Consider the following 13,401-nt stretch of genomic DNA (forward strand, 5'->3'; position numbering starts at 1 on the left):
TTTTGCAAAATATTTTGTCAACACTTAAATAACATTATGTTAGAATGTTTTGCATCAGGTTTTTAAAAATATTTTTAAATGTCATTAAAGCGTTTTCTACACCCTTTGTACATGTATAACCCAACATTTAAACGTTTTATGTGTAACGTTTTGCATTTGCTGGGATTTTGCAATCATTGCCAGCAAGTTGTGTTTCGACTTTATTCAATCATCTTTATTAAAAAAATATGTAAAACGTTTTGCATTGCAATCATTTTGCCAGCAAGTTGAGTTTCAACTATATCCAATCACCTTTTTTCAAACAATTCAAACATACAAAGTCAAAGGAATAAAGAAATTAAAAAACATACAAGACAACTGGAGCCTTTATGTACCAGGCATGGCGGGAACGAAATACAAAGAAGTAGAAGAAGAATGCTGAATGTTTGGTGACCAAATCTGGGAACAAATGAAAAAAGATATTGAAACGAAATTTCCCCCAGAAGCTGGATAAGACATTATAATCATCAAAAAATAATTATGAAACGTCTACTAGTTGCAGAAGCTGAGAGATGATGGTGGATGTGGAACTTTTTGAATGACCCTCGTATTATTACTATCTGCTGAAGACGAATCATTTTATTACTATAACTATCTGCTGAAGACAATAATTACATTATTATCACTATGTAGGCATACTGAAGACAGTAATTGTGTAATTATTGCTATCTACTATAAAGAGAGTAGTTATAAAATGTATTTTTGTTATCTGATGACAATTACATGTATTATGATGCAATGTGTTATTGCTATCTACTGCAGACAGTTATTATTGTTTAATGTATTATTACTATCTGCTGAAGACGACTTATTTTATACTACTGAAGACAATAATTACAAAATTTATTATTAATATCAACTGAAGCAATTTTGTAATTTGTTATTGGCAACTACTGAAGACAACAATTTTATATTGCTATATTCTGAAGGCAGTAATTATAAACTTTATAGATAATAATATAAATGTCTTCAGTAGATAGTAATAATAAATTAAATAAGTACTGTCTTCAATAGATAGCAATAATAAATACATGTAGCGTAATTATTGTCTTCAGTAGATGGCAATATAAAATTGCACAATTACTACAGGGTGTCGCAAGTATCCGGCTCACAAGGATGGTACGCAACGCAATTGGGGTTGAAACCTATTTTCGTCAAGGAGGCAACCAGGTAGAGGGCAGAGCAGCACAGTAAACTCACTTCAGAAGAACCAAAGACAAAGCAAACATCCCTTTTCATGGCTACCTTTATCCCAAAAAGAGAAATGATTTACGTTGTTAATAAAAACAAAGCACGAAACAACAATGTAAAAAACATAATAAAACAAAAAGGCATAAATAACCAAGAAAAAATAAGTAATTGAATATATGAATACAAAACCCACCCAAGTCCATACGTTGGCCAAATTGAGTTAAGCATGGGAAATTGTTGCTATACATAGGCCTGTCATATGTATGAAAGAACAACTCAAATTCATCATCTGTGTCTATTGAGCATGTGAGAAATAGCATGTATGAAAGACCCACCCAATTCCGTGATTTGAGTCTTGTAACACATTGATTGAAATCCAGTATGTTTAAAAGTCCACTTGTAACACATTCATTGCTGGAGAGTGACTTTTGAAAAAAAAATGGGTTTAATAACGGAACGTGTGTGGTTTATATTACATGGCAGAATGCTTATCAACATTATACATACCTGTGTGCTTTATTTTGTATTATCTTACTAGTGATAATCTCATTCCAACGTTGTTGTCTTTGTATATGATTAAAAAACCCACCCAAGTCCAAAATTTAAAATGAACCCTACAAAGTCCCTGAAATGCTAATCGGAATACTTTATACAGTTTAATCCACTCATTTGCACGTAAAACTTGCCATATTGACCAGGTAAATCTAACTTAAGGAATTAAAATGATACACAGGTTTTTCTCTCAAAATCACTTCCCATGGACTTAGGTGGGTTTTGTATTCATGTATTCAATTGCAAGTAGGCCTATAGCAAAAGAAGTCCCATCCTAGAGACATTTTGCCCACAAATTAATTAATTTTATATAACTGTCTTCAGTAGATAGTAATAATAAATTGCATAATTAATGGTTTTAGCAGATAGCAATAACCAATTACACAATTGCTGTCTTCCGTAGATAGTAAGAATATATTTTATAATTACAGCATTCAGCAGATTAAAAGTTACGTACGTTCTTCGGTAGATACCCAGGGTAGATAGCAAAACCAAATTACATAATTAAAGTCTTCAGTAGATAGTAATAATTAATTTTATAATTACTGTACATAGCAATTACAAATTGCATAATTAATGTCTTCAGTATAGATAGCAATAACCAATTATTACATAATTGCTGCCTTCAGTAGATAGTATAAACATTTTAAATAAATAATGTCTTCAGTGGATAGTAATAAATAATTACATAGTTACTGTCCTCAGTTGATGGCAATATAAAGTAGCATAATGTTATATAACTGTCTTCAGTAGATAGTAATAATAAATTGCATAATTAATGTTTTTAGCAGATAGCAATAACCAATTACACAATTGCTGTCTTCCGTAGATAGTAAGAATATATTTTATAATTACAGCATTCACAGCAGATAGTAATAAAAGTTACGTACGTTCTTCGGTAGATACCCGGGGTAGATAGCAAAAGCAAATTACATAATTAATGTCTTCAGTAGATAGTAATAATTAATTTTATAATTACTGTACATAGCAATTACAAATTGCATAATTAATGTCTTCAGTATAGATAGCAATAACCAATTATTACATAATTGCTGCCTTCAGTAGATAGAATAAACATTTTAAATAAATAATGTCTTCAGTGGATAGTAATAAATAATTACATAGTTACTGTCCTCAGTTGATGGCAATATAAAGTAGCATAATGTTATATAACTGTCTTCAGTAGATAGTAATAATAAATTGCATAATTAATGTTTTTAGCAGATAGCAATAACCAATTACACACTTGCTGTCTTCCGTAGATAGTAAGAATATATTTTATAATTACAGCATTCAGCAGATAGTAATAAAAGTTACGTACGTTCTTCGGTAGATACCCGGGGTAGATAGCAAAAGCAAATTACATAATTAATGTCTTCAGTAGATAGTAATAATTAATTTTATAATTACTGTACATAGCAATTACAAATTGCATAATTAATGTCTTCAGTATAGATAGCAATAACCAATTATTACATAATTGCTGCCTTCAGTAGATAGTATAAACATTTTAAATAAATAATGTCTTCAGTGGATAGTAATAAATAATTACATACTGTCCTCAGTTGATGGCAATATAAAGTAGCATAATTACTCAGGTTCTTCGGTAGATATGAAAAAACAAACCATTACGGTCTCAGTAGATAGTAAAAATATATTTATATTGTAAACAAATTACATTATTGCTGGCTTCCGTAGATAACAATAATTGTGTTTTAGTAGATAGCAAAACAAGTTACATCATTACCGTCTTCAGTAGATAGTAATAATTAATTTTCTAATAACTGTCTTCAGCAGATAGTAAATAATACATTACATAATTAATGTCTTCAGTAATAACAAAAGCATAATTACTGTCTTCAGTAGATAGTAATAATATATTTTATGATCTATCTACTGTCAATTACCACAGTTGCTCTACCTTTGTCCGCAGGTAATATCTTTGGTGACTTCATCAAGTGTGATGTCACCTGATCAGGTTAGTCTCTAGCCGTTTTCAAGAAAACATCAGAGCTAACAAAATCGGCTGATGACGAGGAAGTTCCTCGAAAGCGCTCCCGGTAAAGAGAAATAAACAAGTAGTGTTGAAGTTTAATTTAATAACTTTCATTTTATTTTATTTTATTTACCACTACGTATTAATCTGCAATTCTAAATATAAATACATTTTTACTATCTACTATATCTACTATTACAATAATATAATTTGTTTATCAGCAGTCTTCCAAAGAAGAACCCGAGTACTTATGCTACTTCATATTGCCATCAACTGAGGACAGTAACTATGTAATTATTTTTTGTATACTATCCACTGAAGATATTACGTATTATATATTATTACTATTACTGAAGACAGTAACTATGAAATTAATTATTACTATTTACTGAAGATATTAATTACGTAATTTTTTTCTATCTACCGAAGACGTGGGTAATTATGCAATTTTTTTATTCCTATCTACTGAAGACAGTAATTATTCAATTTGTTATTACTATCTGATTAAGACAGTAATTGTATAATAACTGTCTTTAGTAGATATGATAAATTAAACAATTAATGTCTTCAGTAGATAACAAAAATATAATTGATGTCTTCCGTAGAGATAGTAATAGGCTAATACTTTTTATAAATATAATGCATGTCTTCAACAGATAGTAATAATAAATTGAATAATTACTGTCTTCAGTAGAAAGTAATAATTAATTTAATAATTACAGTCTACAGTATATAGTAGTAATAAATTACATAATTACTATTTTCAGAAGATAGCAATAACAAATTACACAATTACTTTATTTATTATTGCTATCTACTGAAGACAGTAATTATATAATTTATTATTGCTATCTACTTAACACAGAAATTATATAATTTGTTATTGCTATCTACTGAAGAATGTAATTATATAATTTATAATTGCTATCTACTGAAGACAACAATTATATAATTTATTACTGCTATCTGCTGAAGACAGTAATTATATAATTTATACGGCTATCTACTGAAGACAGTAATTATATAATTTATTATTGCTATCTACTGAAGATATTTAAATAATTTATTACTTCTATCTACTGAAGACAGTAATTAAATTAATTATTGCTATGTATTGAAGACAATAATTATATAATTTCTTACTGGTATCTACGGAAGACAGTTATTATATAATCTACTGAAGATTTATTAATGCTATCTGCTGAAGGCAGTAATTATATAATTCATTACGGCTATCTACTGAAGAATGTAATTATATAAGTTAATAGTTGCTATCTACTGAAGACAGTAATTATATAATTTAGTACGGCTATCTACTGAAGACAGTAATAATTATATAATTTATTATTGCTATCTATTGAAGACAGTAGTTATATAATTTCTTACTGGTATAATTTCTTATTGCTATCTACTGAAGACAGTTATTATATAATTTATTACTGCTATCTTCTGAAGACAGTAATTACATAATTTATTATTGCTATCTACTGAAGACAGTAATTATATACCGTAATTTATTATTGCTATCTACTGAAGACAATATAATTAATTACTGTTATATCCTTCATTAATATATTCTCGTTCATTAATTGGTTAAACGACTGTCATGTGACCAAAAATAGTTTTGCTATTTTGTAAAGCAGTGGAAAGGCCGATTGATGAGGGAATTAGGTACTATTCAAAGTACTATTTCCCGGGAAATAGTTTTACTATCTCCCTCTGAGCGCGTATGACCTCATAGCCGCGTCGCAGTTCCTAGTGGTCGGTGCAACTCGCCACATACGCGGGATATCGCTACCGGTTTAATGTGTAGCAAGTCATGTTGTCTTGTGAAGCACACAAGCAGCTACAACTAGTAGGCCTACAATCAGCACAGAAGTGCAGCTAAAATACGGCGGTTTCATGGCATAGGCTAATCTAAGTTACATCAGGATCAATATCTTATATTATATACCTCATATATAAATTCCTGTCATCTGATTGGTTGAAAGTGCAGTCATTAAATTAACTATGCCCGCAAAATGAACTATGGACCGGTCCATGGAAATGAACTATGGACCGGTCACGTGCGTCACGATCAAACTGCGCGTTTTTCCCAGCGTAAACTGATATTACGCACGCGTTAATGTTTTCACGCGTTATAATTACGCAGAAATCGCAGATTGTAATCTGTGTGCCGTTCGCATTGAAACTATTAATTTCTCTTCCCAAAATCGATGGTTTTAACCAAACAGATGACAAGAATCTTAAGATTTGGTATATAAAACAAATATTGACTGCTTTTTATTCGGGGCATGGTTAAAATTATAGGCCCGCGGTGATCTCAAAACCATGACTATGCCCTCGGCTACGCCTCGGGGCATAGTCATGGTTTTGAGATCACCTTGGGCCTATAATTTTAACCATGCCCCTCATAGCAGTCAATATTTGTATAATATTGACGGCGAAATAACAGAGAACATGCATAGAGGTTTACAACATTACAACGGTAAGCTTTATAGCCACTCAACTGGGTGCGTGCTTTGTGCATGTAGGCCTATGTGCATGCATTCAATCAAAAACAAAGCAAGGCCAGCCTAGCCTTGACTCGGGCCTAGCTTAGATTTATGCATAGGCCTATGTATGATAAAGCCGGCCTTTCTAATATTTTAACCAATTAATGAACAAAGAATATATTAATGAAGGATATAAAACAAATATGTACTGCTCTAAATTCGGGATCTGGTGGAATCTATAGGTCCCCTCGGTGAACTGGAAACCGTGAGCCTACTATTTCCCTCGACCTGGCGGTCTCGGGAAATAGTAGGCTCACGGTCTCCAGTTCACCTCGGGGACCAATAGATTCCACCAGATCCCTCATGAGCAGTAAATATTTGTATACTATCTACTGAAGACAGTAATTATATAAGTTATTGTTGCTATCTACTGAAGACAGTAATTATATTATTTGTTACTGCTATCTACTGAAGACAGTAATTATATAATTTATTATTGCTATCTATTGAAGACAGTAATTATATAATTTCTTACTGCTATCTACTGAAGACAGTTATTATATAATTTATTACTATCTTCTGAAGACAGTAATTATATAATTTATTATTGTTATCTACTGAAGACAGTAATTATATCCAATGAAATAGTTATCATAGGCCTTATACAAGAGTGCTCAATACTAATTATAAAATAATTAAATAAGTTTAATTAACACATCATGGCCACTACTCCGAGTTTCATGCTACAAGCATGTAGCAATCATCAGGTGGAATGATATGACAATGATCACATAGTCTTATTTTTTCTTAGCACGGTTGGCTGGTTTGTATCCATGACGACATTTAGATACTAGCTCAGATCTTTTATTAAGGGCACTTAAGGGAAGGGGTATGTACGTTTGGACAGTATTTATTGTGTTGCATTTGTGTTACATATCGAATTGCATTCTGAATACGAAGAATGTCCTTCTGATATCAAATAATTTTGATTTTTTGAAATTCGCAATGTAATACATATTTTATGGCAAATCATTAAAATTGATATTTTGATATTTAACAGTACTTGAAGTAAACTTTATAAATCTGATGATTTATACTTAAAGTGTATGTAGGTGGGATGAAAAGCCGACGATCAATTGAAAATTTTGACCTTTCGTATTGAAGATATGGATTTTTCCCCAAAACACCAAAAAAGAATATCAATCAATCAATCAATTTTATTTCATCCATTCATTATACAACAATATAATTATGATACAATGAGATACAATAATGATGTATTTTATATACAATAATATAATGGAAAAAGCAACTATTTTTATGAAAAACGTCAATGAGATGGATGAGGACACTGCTAAACGCAGAGCGTGAGGTGCAGTGCCCTCGGCCTAAAGTTACAACATACAACATTTAACCAAAAAATAAAATACGCTCGGTACAATTTTCACTCAAAATCGTGCACTGAGTGCCTATGGACGAGATAGTGAAAGCAAGCAGTTATGGCCACAAGGCTGTCCATGCACTGGGCACACAATTTGGAGTGAAATGATACATAATTGGAAAATATAAAACTGATGGTAACTAAATAATGTACCAAAAAATTAGGGTGCCGACATAAAGCTGACCTGATAGCAAGAAATGAGAGACCGTTTTAAAGTAGTAATGAAACATGAATGTAATTACGATTCACTTGGCAAATATTTTCCAAGGAGATGTTTTTTCATGTGTTGTTTAAAAACAGCTACCGAAGGTGCGCTTTTCAGGATTGGTGGTAAATTATTCCAAAGTAATGCACCTTGGATTCTGATGGTGTTATATGCAAGGCACGTGTTGGTTTGCTCAATATGGATATCACCTGCATGACGAGTGTTGTAGTTATGCACATCACTGTTGATAGTAAAATAATTTTGATCAAGTAGGTCGTTGGGAAGGAGACAATGATAAAATTGATACATAAAAATTACAATTTGAAGAATGTACAAATCATGAATTTTAATGTTTTAAGTGTTGAAAAAGTGGGTCAGAATGTGCTAACCAGAGTGAGTTAGTGCAGGTTCTGACAAGCTTCTTTTGCAACAGGAGAACAGAGTCACGGTGTGAATTATTATTATCAGCCCAGATAATTGCACAATAGTTTAAGTAAGGATAAACCAACGAGTTGTATAAGGTTGGCAAGGACTCAATTGGAAGAAATTGCTTAACTTTTCTGATGATGCCATTATATTTAGAGATGATATTACAGACGTGAGTGGTGTGGGACTTCCAACTTAAATTATCATCAATTAGGATCCCTAAGAATTTTGTAGTATTAACTTGACCTAATTGTTTATTATCAATCTTAACTTTAATGTCAATGTTGGGATTCCGACTATATTTACTTTTAAATATCATGTAATTAGTTTTATTTACATTTAATGACAGCTTGTTTAATTTAAACCAGTTAGAAATTATTTCAAGATCTTTATTTAGCAGGGTTTCAAGGGTATTAGGATCTTTATTGGTACAAATTATATTAGTATCATCTGCGAATAAAATAAATTTAAGCTTAGAGGAGCAGTTGGGCAAATCATTTATGTAAAGGAGGAAAAGTAAGGGACCGAGGATCGAACCCTGTGGAACTCCACAATGGATGGTATTAGTGGAGGAATGTTTCCCATTGAAGACAACAAATTGTTGTCTATCCTTTAAATAGTCTTTGATCCACAAATTGGAAGTTCCTCTAATGCCACAGTGGTAAAGTTTTTGAAGGAGAATGGAATGGTCAAGGGTGTCAAAAGCCTTGCTTAAATCAAGGAAGATACCTACTGTGCATAGTTTATTGTCAATTGCAGTGGTTATGGTGTCATACAGGTTATTAATAGCCATGTAAGTGGAATGATTTTTGCGAAAGCCAAATTGGTTCGGACTGAGAATTTTGTGATCAGTAATGAAGTCAAGGATCCGGTTATAAATGATCTTCTCGAGCAGTTTTGAGATAGATGGTAAAATAGAAATGGGACGATAATTGGTGAATTTATGTTTGTCACCAGATTTAAAACCGGATTCACTTTGGCCGTTTTCAATTTTGATGGAACAATACCTGATGATAAGGAGCTATTAAAAATATGTATGATGACATCAAGAATTTCAGAGATAATCTGCTTAAGAATGTTTGAGCTGACGCCATCAACACCGCAACTGGTGCTCGCCTTAAGGGAACGTGTGATGTCGAGAACTTCCTGGGTAGAACAAGGTGAAAGAAAAAGGGAGTTTAATGGTGAATTAGAAGTTTTAATTTGATCCAAAATGGATATATCAGGAGGCGGAATTTTACTTGCAAGAGATGGACCTATATTAGTAAAGAAATCATTAAAGTTTGCAGCAATTTTATCGGGATCTTTAATTACATTACCATCATCATCAGTAAAATAACTTGCATGTTTGGCGGTTTTATTCCTACCTAGAATATTATTGAGAGTTTGCCATGTCTTTTTCATGTTATTCTTATGAAGATTAAGCTGAAAACTAAAGTGATTTTTCTTGGATGCGCGCAGGAGGGAATTTAGTATATTGCGAAATTTTGTGTATTTAAGTTTATTTTCAGGATTAGGTTTAGCCAAGTATTGTTTATATAATTTATCTTTAGTGAAAATTGACTTAATTAGGCCAGGTGTTACCCAAGGTTTCTTAGGGGTCTGGCGCTTACTAACTTTAGATGTTTTTATCGGACAATGGGTATTCAGTAACTTTTTTAGTTTAGTATCAAAAACATTATAAGCTATTTCAGGGTTAGATTCGCTATGAACCTCATTCCAATTAGTTAAAGATATACCATTCTTAAGACCCTTGATATTATCAGGCTTCAATTGGCGCTTCTCAAATATTTGAGTGAAAGGATTCACATGGCTGCTGGGGTTTATATTTGATGTAATGGTAAAAATTGCAAAATAGTCAGCGATATCAACAACCAGGACCCCAGAATTGATCTTAACAGACATATCGTTGGTCAAAATATTGTCAAGAAGGGTTGCGCTATTTTCAGTAACCCGTGTAGGTCTATCAATGCAAGGAAAGAAATTATTAGAATAGATAAGATTGACAAATTCAGATACTTTATTGTCAGAACCATGTTTAAGTAGATCAAGATTGTAATCACCTGCTACGTAACATATCTTGCGCTCTTTATTGATAATATCAAGGACTCTAGCAACATCAGAAAAGAAGCTATCCAAATTAACTGTGTCTGGGCGATAAACGACCCCAATGATTGAATTAGGAGTTCGCGGGCTATTGATTTCAATGAAGACTGAATCGCAATTATCACACTTGATGGTAAGATCATCTCTAATCGTGAACTCAATGTTGTTATCAATAAAAAGAGAGGCTCCACCCCCTCTTTGACCAGTTCTATGACAATTAACAGAAGTGTAACCTTCCAAATCAATGAGATCTGCATCACAGTTAGATCTAAACCAGGTTTCAGTGAAGGCATAGATATTGAAATGATGATCAAATGTCGATAGATAATCAATTATATCATTGGCATGTTTGTTGAGACTACGGATGTTCATGTGAAACAGCGATAACTTACATAGATTTGGGTTATGAACCCGATTAAGAGATAAGCTGTTATAATAGTTACAGTTACATTGCATTATGTGATCAATATTACAATCATCATCAGTTTCATTGGAGTGGGTATTGAGGGTACTATCAAAACGGAATGGGTCAAATTTTAAAGAGGATACAAAATCAGACATAGTGCAAACAATTAGGGACACTTAATTAACAGTAAAAAAAGACAAAAATGAGGAATGAGGTTTTACTTAAATTACAACTTAAATGCAAATCAATAAGATTTGGATGGTACAAAATCCGGAGAGGTTAGATAGAGCTCTCCAAAAATCACACACAATAATTAAAAATATAAATAAATGGGAGTATAGAGTAAAGCGAAAATAATAGTACTGAAAATCTCAGAAACAATGAGAACATGAAAATTGGGTGAAACAAATTGCGCAATGCCAAAATGCAAAACCAAAATGACAAAGTAAGCCAAAAATGATATGACCAACCAAAGGTCAAGCATGGAATAGAAAAAATACAGTAAATAAGTTACATCGAACCAGTCGGACAAGGTCAGATGAGTGCTGAATGAGGTAAATCATGAGCACATAAACGAGTGATCGACAAACGGACCAGTCTGATGGGTCAATGAACCAGAAATATAATAAATTAACCAAGTATAACAAAATAAAGGTAATCATGCATATCAAAATGAACAAACTATTAATGATGTAAACCAGATACAGAAAAGCAACATAATAAATATGATAGAGTAAAATATACAGTATGTACCTCAAAAGCACATAAAATATGGTAAGGGAGTGGGAGAATGCAACATTGAACACCAGTGGTTAAAAACGAATGCTGAAGACTCCGGCGAGGAGCAGCTGTTAAGTGAGCATATAGTAACAAGTTAACCAGTTTGGTGAACAATGTACAAATGTAGCAAAAAAGTGATTCCACAGAGTGACAACGCTATGGTCATCTGTGCTTTTATTTAACTTAGAAACATGGGAAACAAAAACAACTTGGTAACATGGTGAAAATGCAGATAATAAAATACTGCTTAAACCCTGATGTTGTTTGGCAATAGCATGAAAATCATACAGTAAATAAATTTTGCACAGAAATAAACAAACACATTAGACTTAGAGCAGTTTCATGTAGCAAAAAAGCATGGCATAGAAAAATGACAGTAAACAAGTTACATCGAACCAGTTGGACAAGGTCAGATGAGTGCTAAATGAGGTGAATCATGAGCACATAAACGAGTGATCGACAAACGGACCAGTCTGATGGGTCGATGAACTTAGATGAAACCAAATAAGTAAAGCATATAAAAATAAAAGCAAGCAACAAGCAAAATTAAGAACAATATAGTACAGTCAACTCTTATAGTCAACTAGATACATTATCAAAAAAAAATGAATTGAGTAACCATGGGATGGACAACAAATTTATAAACATAAAACCAAAAATCATTGACCTATGTAGACCAGGTCAATTGAAGCTCAGTAGAAGGGACTTGAGCAAGGTACATGTAGAGCAAGAACGTACTGACCAAAAGGGCAAGGTAGGCAAGCATGATACGACAGAAAGCCCGGTAGGCCTACATGTAGACCATGTCTATTGGGTCAATGAAGAAAATATATGAATGAAGTGCTGGGCACAAAAAACCAAAAACATGATAAATTAATCAAGTAAACAAATTAAAGGTAATCATGCGTATCAAAATGAATAAACTAATAATGATGTAAACCAGATACAGAAAAGCAACATAATAAATATGAAAGAGTAAAATATATAGTATGTACTTCAAAAGCACTTATAATATGGTAAGGGAATGGGAGAATGCAACATTGAACACCAATGGTTAAAAACGAATGCTGAAGACTCTGAGGAGCAGCTGTTAAGTGAGCATATAGTAACAAGTTAACCAGTTTGGTGAACAATGTACAAATGTAGCAAAGTGATTCCACAGAGTGACAACGCTATGGTCACCTGTGCTTTTATTTAACTTAGAAACATGGGAAACAAAAACAACTTGGTAACATGGTGAAAATGCAGATAATAAGATACTGCTTAAACCCTGATGTTGTTTGGCAATAGCATGAAAATCATAGATAGTATACAGTAAATAAATTTGGCACAGAAAATAAAAAAAAACACGGCAGTTTCATGTGGCAAAAAAGCATGGCATAGAAAAATGACAGTAAATAAGTTACATCGAACCAGTCGGACAAGGTCAGATGAGTGCTAAATGAGGTGAATCATGAGCACATAAACGAGTGATCGACAAACGGACCAGTCTGAAGGGTCGATGAACTTAGATGAAACCAAACAAGTATTCACTTAACTTCGAGAATAGGTCTTTTTGGGGAAAAATCCATATCTTCAATATAAAAGGTCAAAATGTTCAATTGATCGTCGGTTTTTCCTCCCAGCTACATACACTTTAAGAATATATCATTAGATTTATAAAATTTATTTCGAGGACTGTTATATATCAAAATTTTAATAATTTGTCATAAAATTTGTATTATATCGTGAATTTCAAAAATGAAAATTATTTGATATCAGAAA

This window comes from Amphiura filiformis, chromosome 9 (assembly GCF_039555335.1).
Source record: "Amphiura filiformis chromosome 9, Afil_fr2py, whole genome shotgun sequence".
Classification (NCBI taxonomy): Eukaryota; Metazoa; Echinodermata; class Ophiuroidea; order Amphilepidida; family Amphiuridae; genus Amphiura; species Amphiura filiformis.